General features: G+C 42.4%; 1 long non-coding RNA gene across 1 annotated transcript; it reads left to right on the top strand.

Moving 5' to 3' along the window:
* Positions 1-8,066: 8,066 nt before the first annotated feature.
* Positions 8,067-11,545, top strand: LOC123031677. Its single transcript, XR_006416359.1, has 3 exons — positions 8,067-8,201; positions 9,210-9,334; positions 11,308-11,545. It is a non-coding gene; the product is annotated as an uncharacterized LOC123031677 (long non-coding RNA).
* Positions 11,546-11,887: the final 342 nt, after the last annotated feature.

The raw sequence follows: 11,887 nt of genomic DNA, 5'->3' as shown, positions 1-11,887 counted from the left end.
AACAAGACTCAAGCGCTGATAGCCTGAACCACCAACTGGAGAAGAGTAAATCTAGTCCCAAAGTGTGACAGAATGGATCGCACTATTAACAAATAAGAAATATAACAGGGTTGTTTTGTAAGCTGCCTTGGTTTTCTTGCGGGAAAAAGGCGAGATAATAAACAATAGGTTTGGTTGGATGAAAAATTCTTCCTTTTATTTTATTTTATTTTATTTTATTATTTATTTATTATTTATTTATTTATTTATTTATTAAAACATTTTTATGCCGCCCCATTCGCCGAAGCCTCGGGGCGGCTCACAATAATTATAATATAAATTAAAAATATAAATATTAAAATACAACAATACAGTATAAAATAAGCCGCCCTGGCCAGATAAAACCAATAATGTTAACAGTTAAAATGCCGCTTGAATAAAAAGGTCTTCGCCTGGCACCGAAAAACAAATAACGACGGCGCCAGGCGGACCTCTCTGGGGAGCGCGTTCCATAACTTAGGCGCCACCGCTGAGAAAGCCCTCCTCCGAGTAACCACCCTCCTAATTTCTTTCATGGAGGGTTCCCGGAGAAGGGCCTCCCCCGCTGATCTCAAGGGGTGGCTGGGCATATATGGATGCAAGCGCTCCTTCAGGTAACCAGGACCCAAGCCGTTTAGGGCTTTATAGGTCATCACCAACACCTTGAATTGGGCCCGGACTTCAATGGGGAGCCAGTGAAGCTGACAGAGAACTGGAGTCATGTGAACACAACGCCCGGTCCCCGTCAGCAGCCTGGCAGCTCTGTTTTGAACCAGTTGAAGTATCCGGACCGTCTTCAAGGGTAGCCCCACGTAGAGCGCGTTACAGAAGTCGAGACGGGAAGTCACCAATGCATGTGTCACTGTCGCGAGGCAGTCATACTCCAGATAGGGGCGCAGCTAATGGATCAGCCGAAGCTGGAGGAAAGCGCTCCTCGCCACTGCTGTCACCTGAGCTTCTAGTGTAAGCTCCAGGTCGAGGAGCACTCCCAAGCTGTGAACCTTGTCCTTAAGAGGGAGTGCAACCCCATTCAGAACAAGGTTCAGTTCACCCTCTCCAAAGCCAGAACCACCAACCAACAGGACCTCCGTCTTGTCTGGATTGAGCTTCAGTTTATTGGCCATTTATCCCATTGTTTATGTATTTCATTTTACTTCTATGCCACTCCATAACCTAAGGGTTATCTCATTGTTTCCCCTTGACTTCTGAGATAATCCTACTCCCATGAAATTGAACAATTTCCACATTTATTGGGAAAAATCACCATGCTTGCATGATTCCTTTTAATCAGCTGCAGGAACTTCAGGGTGAAATGGGAAGAGCAGAGCAAATGGAAGAAATTGTCATGGAAGCTCTGCTGTTAGGAACCATAATGGGCAGGCCTGATTGGGTTTGGCGGCTGCTGCAGCAGGTCTTGGGAAGGTGAATGTGTTGTTGGACCATCTGCTGTGCATGAGCCCACAGAAGATGGGAAGGAGGCAGTCCAACCTGAAGAAGACCAGAGTAACCAAAGCTGGATTCTGCACATGCGGCTTCTAGGGAGCTGCAAGTCACTTTCCTCTGCTTAAGAAAGTGACTGTGATGCATATCTGCAGTTTGGAGGCAAGAAAGGATTCCCAGAGAAAAGCAAAACATGCAAGTCTTGAAATGAGCAATCCTGTCAACATTTAGACAATGAAATCCAACAGTTTGCAGTATTCTGCAATAATGCTGGGAATTGTGGGGTTTCTTTTATGTCTAAACATGCAGAGCAAAGCAAAGGCATTTTTTTATTTTAAAGCAGTAAAATGCACACAGTAAAATGCCCCTTCTTTTAATGCATCGTTAAATATTTCTGGTTGGCTGGCAAGGCTTAGCACTCTCCAGCTGAAAAACAAGAAACCTCATTGTAAAATCCCTCCTGGAAGGTGCTTAAAGTTATACAGTGTCAAGGCAGCCCCATTTCCACCGTCCTGAAAGGGATTTGGAAGTCTGTACAGCAGCAACACACCATTTCTAGTTATGATACATGACAACAGTCATGAAACAGATTACGGAAGAAGGGGTACCTGAACTTAGTTCCAAGTGGTAGCCAAGACTACATGTGTGATATGCTGATTATGTAGGGTTTGTGATGTTGAAAGACTGCTAGATATAAAGATGCCACACAGTATTCATTAACTACCTGAGAACAATGATCACAGTGCTACCAAATTTAAGTAGTACAAAGAAGTCAGATCTTGATGGAGTTTGTATGATGCAGCAATCCATTGTGGATACCTAGCCACAGTGTGGGTTGTTAGGACATGCAAAACGCATACATAACATCTGATAACATCTGTTAGGACTGCAGCCATGACATCTGTCAAAATAGCCCCATTTAGCCCTGTCAAGAATCCTGCTTAAAGCACATGTTAAAAATAGTTCTTGAGAAAGTTTATGAACAGGGAGGGGGTTCTAAATCTTGTCTTGCCAGACTTCTTAGAGACGGGGGGAAGTGTGGAAAAGGTGGAGGAGTCAGAACACTGGAAGTTGGCACCTGAAAGTTGTGACTACCTTTTGTGTGCATGGATGTGTGTTGGGTAGAGAAAATGAAGTTGAAAGGAAGATGCTCTCTTGGTTATTTAAAAGTAAAGTAATGGTAGCTCAGCTACAGCTCTGTCCCAGTTTAGGGAAGTTGCAAATGAGGCCAAGAGGATGCCAACATGGTTAACTTGCATAGGCAATGAAGATTAAAAGGCAAGTTGAGATCATTTAAAAAGTGCAAATGAGACCAAGAAGGAATGGAAACTGCCACAGAAAAGTAAGTGGGCAATGAAGTGGGCACAGGACTTTGAAGAGCTAAGAAGATTAAACAGTAATGTATTCAGATTCATGAGAGCTGGGAGGTGGGTCAGGGTGGTAGGTGGATTGTTACATTATACAGGGATGAAAGGATTAGCAAAAGAAAGCTGAAGAAATACTTTGCATCTAGAGTCACTGAAGAAAATATTGGTACATAAGGTAGTGGTAAAAAATTATGGCAATGCTAGCTATGGCTGGTGGGAGTTGTATTTCACTGGAGTTGGGGAAGTTGCCAAGTTGGGAATGTGTAGTGTAGATAAACTGAACTGAACAATTGATCTCATTTGGTATCTAAGGCATGTTCCTGTGTGAACTGGTTTTCTCTTTTTTCTGGTTTACAAACTACAGCCCCAGTTCATTTATGGTAGCGCTCAGGGTGCATGGCTTGCAGCAGGAAAAGAGCAGAGTTAGCATTCAGTTGTGACCTTTAGCAGCTAACCTTTATACTGCTTCTAGTGATGGCCAAATGAGTTGGACAACATCTATAATTCCTGACTATTTGCCATGCTGATTGGAACCTCTGGGAGTTGTTGTCCAAAATATCTGGAGAGTAGCAGCTTGCCTGCCCTGCCATAAACTTTCTTGCAGTATTCCACAATGAATGATGGAATCTGAGCTAATGGGAAAACAATATTCAATATTCTTTTATGGATCTCACGAGCTTTGGTGTGAGAATTGTAGTATAGTGTCAGATTATCACCTGGGGGACCCTGCTTCAAATATCTGGTTAGCTATGAAAATGACTTTGGGAAAATCCCTTATTGCTCAGCCTAACCTACGTCACAAGGTTGTGTGGAAGTATGCTACCTTACTCTTCTTGGAGGAAAACTTGGCTAAAAACCTCAGTATCTGCAAGGCAATGCTTCTTCCCCTATCCCTCAGTGGACTGATGGAGAAGGCAGCCTGGTTCACCTTCCACATACATGCAGGATTCTCACCAGACCTGTAGGAGCTTGCAAGATTAGCACCAGTCTCATACAGACCAGCTGGGGGCCACAGAAGGCTCCAAATGAGGCTTGGTAGTGGCTGCATCCCTGACGTAGTTTCTGCTTCCAGTCCTTCACTGGTTTTGCTCCTTGCCCATTCCTGACTCTGCCTTCTCTTCTAGTACGGCTGTGCCTTTGCTATATTTGACCTTCTCTGGTTCTTGTCCCTGCTCTTGCCACTGGCTCTGCTATGCTTTGCCAAGTGTCTGGACCCTTGTCTGAGTAAGCCTTGCTTCTCTATCCACTTCCGTCATTCCAGACCTGGTGTTCCAGTTGAGGATGCCTGCTGACCAATAATGGCATTAGGAGGGTGACTACCCAGAGATAGGAGGGTGACTACCTGGAAAAGGGCCTTTTCTGTGGTGGCACCCCGATTGTGGAATTCACTCCCCAGAGAGGTTTGCCTGGCGCCGTCGCTTTATTATTTTTGGCACCAGGCTAAAACCGTTTTATTTCCCCCATGTTTTAAGATTTGATTGTTTTAATAGGGGTTTTATTGCTGTTTGGGAATTTTATTAGGACGCTGTGTTTTATTTTATATTGTCATATTGTTAAACCATTCCAAGACCACAGTATGGGATGGTTTAGGAAAGTTTTAAATAGCTAACTAAATATATGGCATCACTGCTCTGGCCACTGCTACTTGGGGAGAAGAAAACATAGGTTGCCTGGACCTGTTAGCCTCTGAGTATATCTTTTAAAAGCTTCTGTATAGTTAAGTTGACTAAAAAGACTGGATGAAAGCAAGGGGCATTTTAAATAAAAACAAGACCACTCAGGAATGACAACTAGAGAAAGAGCAATCTATTTCTATGTTTCTCCTATAGGTGCAGTAGTATAAAGAAAAACTTGACCAGTTGGACCTAAAGGGGTATGTTATTGTTCAGTGCAAAAGCTGTGCCAGTGCCTTGAAATAGTTGTTTGCTTTTTCCTACCTTTATGTTGGATTTCTACAAACATGGTGTTTAATCAGTGCCTTGACCTAATTTATTTGGATGTGGGACAGTTTATTTGATTGGGTATTTTCAGGATTGACCACATGAGGGCAGAGCAAGACAATTGTTTGCTACTTTCTTAGGTGGTTTTACTTCCCTTTTAAAATCTGTATGGAAATATTGACTTGATTGGGGACTTATTCATGCCAACTAGACTGCACAGGCAATATAAATGAACCTGTAATCAATCTGTTTGAATTACAATAGTATTAAAGGTCATTAGACTGAAGCCAGCGCTTGCTGTGCAATTGAGGATTATGAACCTTCTAAATTCAACTTACAGATGGACTAATTAAAGTTTTGTGCCATCACTACTCATTATATCAACAATCATCTGGTTAACACATTATATTTTCCAATGTGAGTATTTAACCAGGAAGCCCTTGTATGATGCAAATTGATGTGATTTTTCTAAGTTAGTGTTCAACAAATATTGAAACGTTCTTTAAGACCTTGCCCTACCCTTGGAAGTTCTGGCATAAACTCCATCCAGATGCATTTATTTAATTGGATGATTCAGAATTACTTTTTGTACAAACCATTAGTCTGATGCTCCTCAAACTGGGTGCAGGCCAGAACACAATGAAGTATGCTTGAGGGCAAATTGACACGGCTTATGCCCATGCCAGGGGCTGTACTAAAGGAGAAGAGGGATAGCTGTTGCAAGGATGTTACAGGACTGGTGACAGTTCTGTACTAGTTGCACTTACTGTGTCATATAAAAATCATGGTAAACCTCAGGTCCTCGGGCCAAATATGGCCCACAGCAGGTTCCACAGAGGACCTTTCCCCCCTTTCCTGACCATGCCTCATTTCCCCTGACTTGGTGGCTTCCTGGCTTTTGCACCATTTCCCTCAATCCTGAAATGTCTTTCCTAAGGCTTATTTTTGGCAATAAGAGCCTTACCTAAAATATGTTTGTATTCTTGCTATTGTAGCTCTTCCTCCCCCCCCCCGCCCCCCATGCTTTTAGCTCTGCCCACCACGAGTGTGTGGCTCCTGAAACCGAATCTGGGCCTCAGGGTGGAAGAGGTTCGCCACCCCGTAAGAGAAATCCTTTGCTTTTTGGATTAAGCAGTTCACTGCTGCTGAAGTGTATTCCCATTCTTGTTGCTGAGATTAAAGAGACATGGATCGTAAGTGAATTTTGCAGTGCATCACCATGGCTGCTTATTAAGCAAATATGCCAGGCAAATGATGGATTTATCAGATAATGAGCTGCTTTGAAAGCATTCCACTGAAATAGATCTCTTACTAATGAAAGCAAATAATTGTAGAAAAGTATTATCACGTTGATTATATTCACTCAAATCCACTGGAAACTAAACAGGGAATCGCATCCTTTCAAGGTGCAGTTGAAGGTGCAGGTTGGTGCAGGAGAAGGACTTTGCAGCAATGATTCAAAGGGCCAAATGATAGTACTTTTTCAGTTGCTACCACTGTGATGCAAAGCTCTATTATTTCACAGCATTTAAACAACTAGGTATAGTAGCTGGAATACCACAATTCTTGTGAATTGATCCCTGCGTTAGAGAAGCACGGATCATTTTACTAATGTTACAAGTTCTTATCTAGTAATGGGAATATGCAACCGTTGTGCATAAGATGCTGCATGCGAAGAAATTCTTTCCCACCCCTGTTCATGACATTTTGTACCACCAGGATCATGCACCACAAAACTGCGTGTCAATCTGCATTTCTGTCTTTAGTTTGTGTGGGCGAAGTGCAAAGAAAAGTGCTTCTGTTTCCCCTCCGTGAATGGAATTTTTTTCTCGAAAATCCCCTAAAGTTACCATTGATTTGGTTGAAGAGATCAGTCCCTGCGTCTTTTCTGTGCTCCAAGTAGTAGAAAGGAAAGGACATGACAGTATCCAGTCTGAAATTGGTTTTGAAGATACCAACCTAAGTGACTGTATGCTTTGCATCTCTGGCCTTAGCAGCATTGACACACAGTGCTTTTACTAGCAATATAAACTTGGAGGTCTTGCTCAGCATTGACTGAAAAAGAATTTAGCTTAGGTTTTAAGTGATATTTGTGATTCTGTGTGACAGGAGTGCACTTTGCAATAAGCTGCTTACTGAATTTCAGTGACAGGGGTTGCAACCTCTCCTCCCGCCGCCGATTGCCAAAGTGAACATTCTAGCACAAACAGGTCCCACATTTATTTTTCCAATACACACTTTGCGTAATTTTCCTCAAGCAATGGGGAAAAGAACAAACTTTTCTTCAAAAGTGGCCACATGTTACTCTCTGCATTTCTCGACAATACACAGCTTCAAAGACATTTTTAAATTGATGTTTCTGCATCCTTTGGGGAACAGAAAGGACAGACACTAATGCAAAAAGCCCCGGAGCACAAACTTTTGGATCCATACGCCTTCAGAAACTGATTCATTCTTATATGAAACTGTTGGTAACAATTTTTGTCTGTGAAATAATGATCACAGGCTTCGAATACCACACTCTGGAGAGGTACAACAGACGACTACTAGGAAAACGGTTTGGTTTTGTTGCACTGCGGTCTGATCTTATGAGCTGCTGTTGCATTTTGCTTCCAGACATATACCCAACTCCAGTGTTCGTTGAGATAACCATGGTGCATTCAGGTGCTCCATCTTTTGACTATTTTCCCCTCTTCATCCACCAAGCTTAATAAACTCTACATGTTTGATCTTGATACCATACTGCTGATTGTCCATGAATTTCTTTGTGAAGACTATTCCGTAATTGAAAAGGTATCATTTAAATGCTATATCTAGAGATGTGTGCAAAGAACTACTCAAAATTCCCCATGCATTTTGTGGGCAGAAAAATTAGGGATAGGGAAAAGTCACTGAATTTAATCAGTGGGAAGATAATTTTTCAACAATTTCTCACAGGATTGGTTCACCATTGGCAGGGGATGTAGATCAGCTTCTTTTTGGGGGCTCTTTATGTTCCCAAAAGCATCTGTGTTAGCTTGCAATTTGCATCTCTCTCAATGCGTGTGCAAGCTGGTTGGTGTTGTGTCTCGTCTTGAGAAGTGGCGCTAGTGCTGAGCAAATATTTCCTGACAGTTTCCTCTCCTTCCATTTTTCTCTTATTCTCAGGGTGTTTTTTAGTTTATTTTTGAGGTGTTTTGGAGCTGGGTATGTACTTTCTATTATACACTTCTCCATTGCTCTGCCATATCCTAGGATGACTGTAGTTCCTGATCTGGGGAAAAAAGGAAGAAAAAGAAAAAAAAAATGGCAGAGGAGGAAGTATCTCATGATGTCTTCCGCTATCCTAGGCTTTAACTTAACTTTGGGAACCAGAGTGGCTACAGACTGCCAGAGTGATGACTGTACAATGAAAGACAGGATGCTGTGCTTTCTCCTCAGTCACCTCATAAGTAAGGTAAGCACAAGAAATTCAAACCCAAGCCATGAGAAATTCTCCAAAATGTTCTTCTCCATTCAGTTACTTTTTAAAAGCGATTTCCTTTCTGTCAAATGGAATGCGAATGGTCAGAACAAATGGGGATTTTTTTCCGTGCAGCACTAGTTATACCTAATACAATGCAAGTTACTTTGTGCATGGCAGATCCCAACTGCCTATGTGTGAGCAGGTTTTCCAATTGTGGGGAAGCCACCGTGTGCGTGCATTTTCATGCATTCCTTTGGATGAGTGTCGCTAAGGGATGTGACCAGCAGGTGTAGTTCTTCTCTACTTTCACACATTCAATGAACGTGTAAAGGGAATGCCTGAACAAGGCCTTGTTATCATATGCTAAAAATATTTAGGAACTTTTGACAGCAGCTCAGATGTCTATTGATGCATTGCCAGTAAAGAAAACACATCAGTACAAAAAGAAGGCACCAGCTTGTACGAAATGTTGCATGTGCTATTTATGGATACAGATGCAAAGGCCCCACATTTCCCTGTCATGGGATGAGGTGACTGTGTGCCATCTCAGCTTGTGATCTGCATGCTAGCCATGGGTGGGCAACTTCAAGGCCCCGGTATGCTCTGTTCTCTTGGTACCTTAAATTGGACTTGAAGCAGTGAGCCCTTCAAAAGGAAGAAAGCTTTATAGAGAAAGAAGGACACATGGCTGACCTCTCAGTAGCAGTCCTGGTTCTTCCAGAAATCAGTTTGTTTTCTTTCTGGTTTTGTGTAAAGTTTTTGTCCTAGTACCAAAGAACGTGAAAGGCTGCAGCTTTTGAAGACAGGTTTAATGATCGTCGGAGTCTGTTGCTCTTGCATACAGGATCAGAGTGGTTAGATGCAGCTGCAAAGAGGACTCAGCCTATGATGCAACATTGGCATCAGTTGCTGAATCTTGGCACCATTGTGTATGATATGTGCAGAGCATTAATAAAGTGTTTAAGGATGAATGGTTTATTTATAGCATTCTTCTTATAGCACAAGTTGAAAATAAAACTCTTTTAAGAAGTGAAGATAACTAGAGCTTCACTGACAAGGCTCCTTTTACTGACAGTGAAATGAACAGGAAAAAAGATTCCTCCAGACACCAGAAAAGGAGACAGGTAATTATCTCAGACTTGGGTGTTTCTGTGCTGTTTCTGAAGTGGGAGTTAAAGCGCTTGCTGTAAAGAGCATTGTTAAAAGGCTAGCATCAGTTTTTGCTACACAGTTTTCATTGTATATTCTGGCAGAATATCAACTAGATATTGCAAATGAGGCACTTTTGGGCAGATGCAAGGCACAGAGTTATACGCACATTATGGCTGCATTAAGAGAATCAATGTGGTGTTGTGGTTTGGAGTGTTGGCTGGGGACTGAGGAGACCTGGTTTCTAGTTCCCACCAGGTCATGAAGCTCACTGGGTGACTTTGGGCCGCTCTCTGACTCTCAGCCTAACTCAACTCTCAGGGATATTGTGAGGATAGAAGAGGGCTGAGGACCATGTAAGCAAGCGTGGGCTTCTTGCGAGGAATGAGATCAACGTAACAACAACGTGGCTTGCCTTCTCGATAGTCAAATAAATTTAAATGGGACATTTCTGCTTGCAATTGCTTGGCCATTTCAACACGTTCTATATACTGTTTCCCCTGCCACTCTGCATTAGGTGTCTGGAACTATTAACTTCCTTCCACAAAGCAGAGGAAGGATGAACACAGATTATGTAAATCCCAGCAGTGATTCCATGTCAGAAGCACATTCTCTCTAAGTGTAATAGGCACATATTTTTCAGTTCAGTTGGAGCAGGATTCGAAAGAAAGTCTTTGTTTTGTTTTTGTGTGAAATTCACTGTTGCTTTTATCAACCATAAACAACCCACCTGGCATTTTCTCATGGCAGGACTGTGCACAGTACAGATGGACCTTATATCAATCAGTAATTAATCTCTTTTCCTTCCAAACTCAATTCTGAAGTGCAAAAGCAAGGTGGGGGGAGGTGGGTTTTTAGCAGCCGTGCTAAAATCATAGGATGCATCTCTCTTCCCTGTCTCAGGTATTCCATCTGGACAGCACCACTTGCTGAACTGGCTTACCACTGGATGTTTGTGACCTGAGTCCAGACCTGAGCTGCCGGTTAAGTCTCCAGGCAGGGGAGGAGGATTAGTGATGCTCTCAAGTGGCCCTCTGTTCGCTCTTTCAGAAGAAGCCCGATTTGCATAGTACTGATGAGCGGGCCCTGCTGAGGCCAGGCTGTTTTGTGCAGTGACCTTTTCCCGCACCAGAGTTCTACTTTGTCAGTTCAAAGCATGCACAGCATGAGGCCAGACAGAGGCAGACAGCAGTTGCGTGCCCTGTTACTCAAGTGATGCTCTTCCTGTGTGAGGTTCACATACTGTACACAGGATGCTGTGCCTGTTGCCCATGCAGCGTATCTGAGGTGGCTCATTTCAAGAAGTGTAGTGGCTTCTTCTTCTGCCAGACCCTAAAGCCCCTCAGTAGGATGGGTCTCAAGTACAGAACTGCACCTTTAAAAACACGACAAAACAGCGAAATAGGCCTATGTATGAAGTCTGCATGGAAAAGCGCAAAGCCCTTTGCTTAAAGAAACCAAAATGCAAGGCTGATCAACAACTTGTATATATTGCTATTATGGTATGTCTATGTGTGTGTGTTATTTAGGCACAACAAGTGCTTTTAAAAGACACTGATTTTTCCTTTCCAACTTTGTCTTGATATATTCAACAGCAGGTCTTGGAACCTGGCTGAGGATCTTAGCTCCCACCACCAAAATCTGAATTGGCAACTCTGCCAGTAAAGCAGTAGACTGAATTTAAATAGTTTGACATATACTGTTCCCCAAAGAACACCTTTTCTTCAACTATCTCATTGAAGAAATGCCTTGAAATGGTGGGCCGGTGGCCCTTTTCTGCAGAAGGTACATTAATGCAGCCTTTTACAACTTGCTGCCTTCTAGATGCGCTGGAGCTTGCTGCCATAATTCCCAACTATCTCCACCTTTGAAAAAATTGCTACTTTAGTACCATCTTATTTTATCTTCTCATTCCTGCATGAGATCTGCTGAAATCTCTTCTTTACAGTGACAGGAGCCCATCTGTCTTTCTGCCCATCTCCTGAGCTGACGGAAGTGGAAGAAGGTATGCATCATGTATTCAAATCTAGCTTATCACCAGCTGCAAACGTATGAGAATAAATATGATACAAAACAGTGATCTAATGGAGAAAAACAAGCAAGCAAGATGTCGATTTGGCCAAGTCTGATTTCAGAAAGTATTCCATTTACAGGTTGGTAAATTAAAGTAGCACAGTAAACCTTTACTCATTGAAATATATGTGAATAGTGTACTTATATGGAAAACACATTTTACCAGAGATCATTGCTGAATCCGATAAAAAAAATAATCAGAACTCAGACCTATCATATAAATAAGGGTTGTATTTTTCTCTGCCTTCAAAGACTTAATGAGATGCCTTGTTTATAGGCCTGTGCTAGGCCAACTATCACACCTGTTAAAATGTTTATCCTTTTCCTGCTTTAAGTAACATTGCACCTCTCCATGTCTCCAGCTCTCTGTGTGAGGAAATCTGTATCTGAGTACATTGAAATATTCTGCATGGGGATTGATGTGGATTCTGCTTACCCTGAATGGCATGAAGGGT

The sequence above is a fragment of the Varanus komodoensis genome, unplaced genomic scaffold (genome assembly GCF_004798865.1).
Source record: "Varanus komodoensis strain SLA01 unplaced genomic scaffold, ASM479886v1 scaffold5, whole genome shotgun sequence".
NCBI lineage: Eukaryota > Metazoa > Chordata > Lepidosauria > Squamata > Varanidae > Varanus > Varanus komodoensis.
Note: the sequence above shows the minus strand (reverse complement) of the source record. Positions and strands in the feature narration are given on the sequence as shown.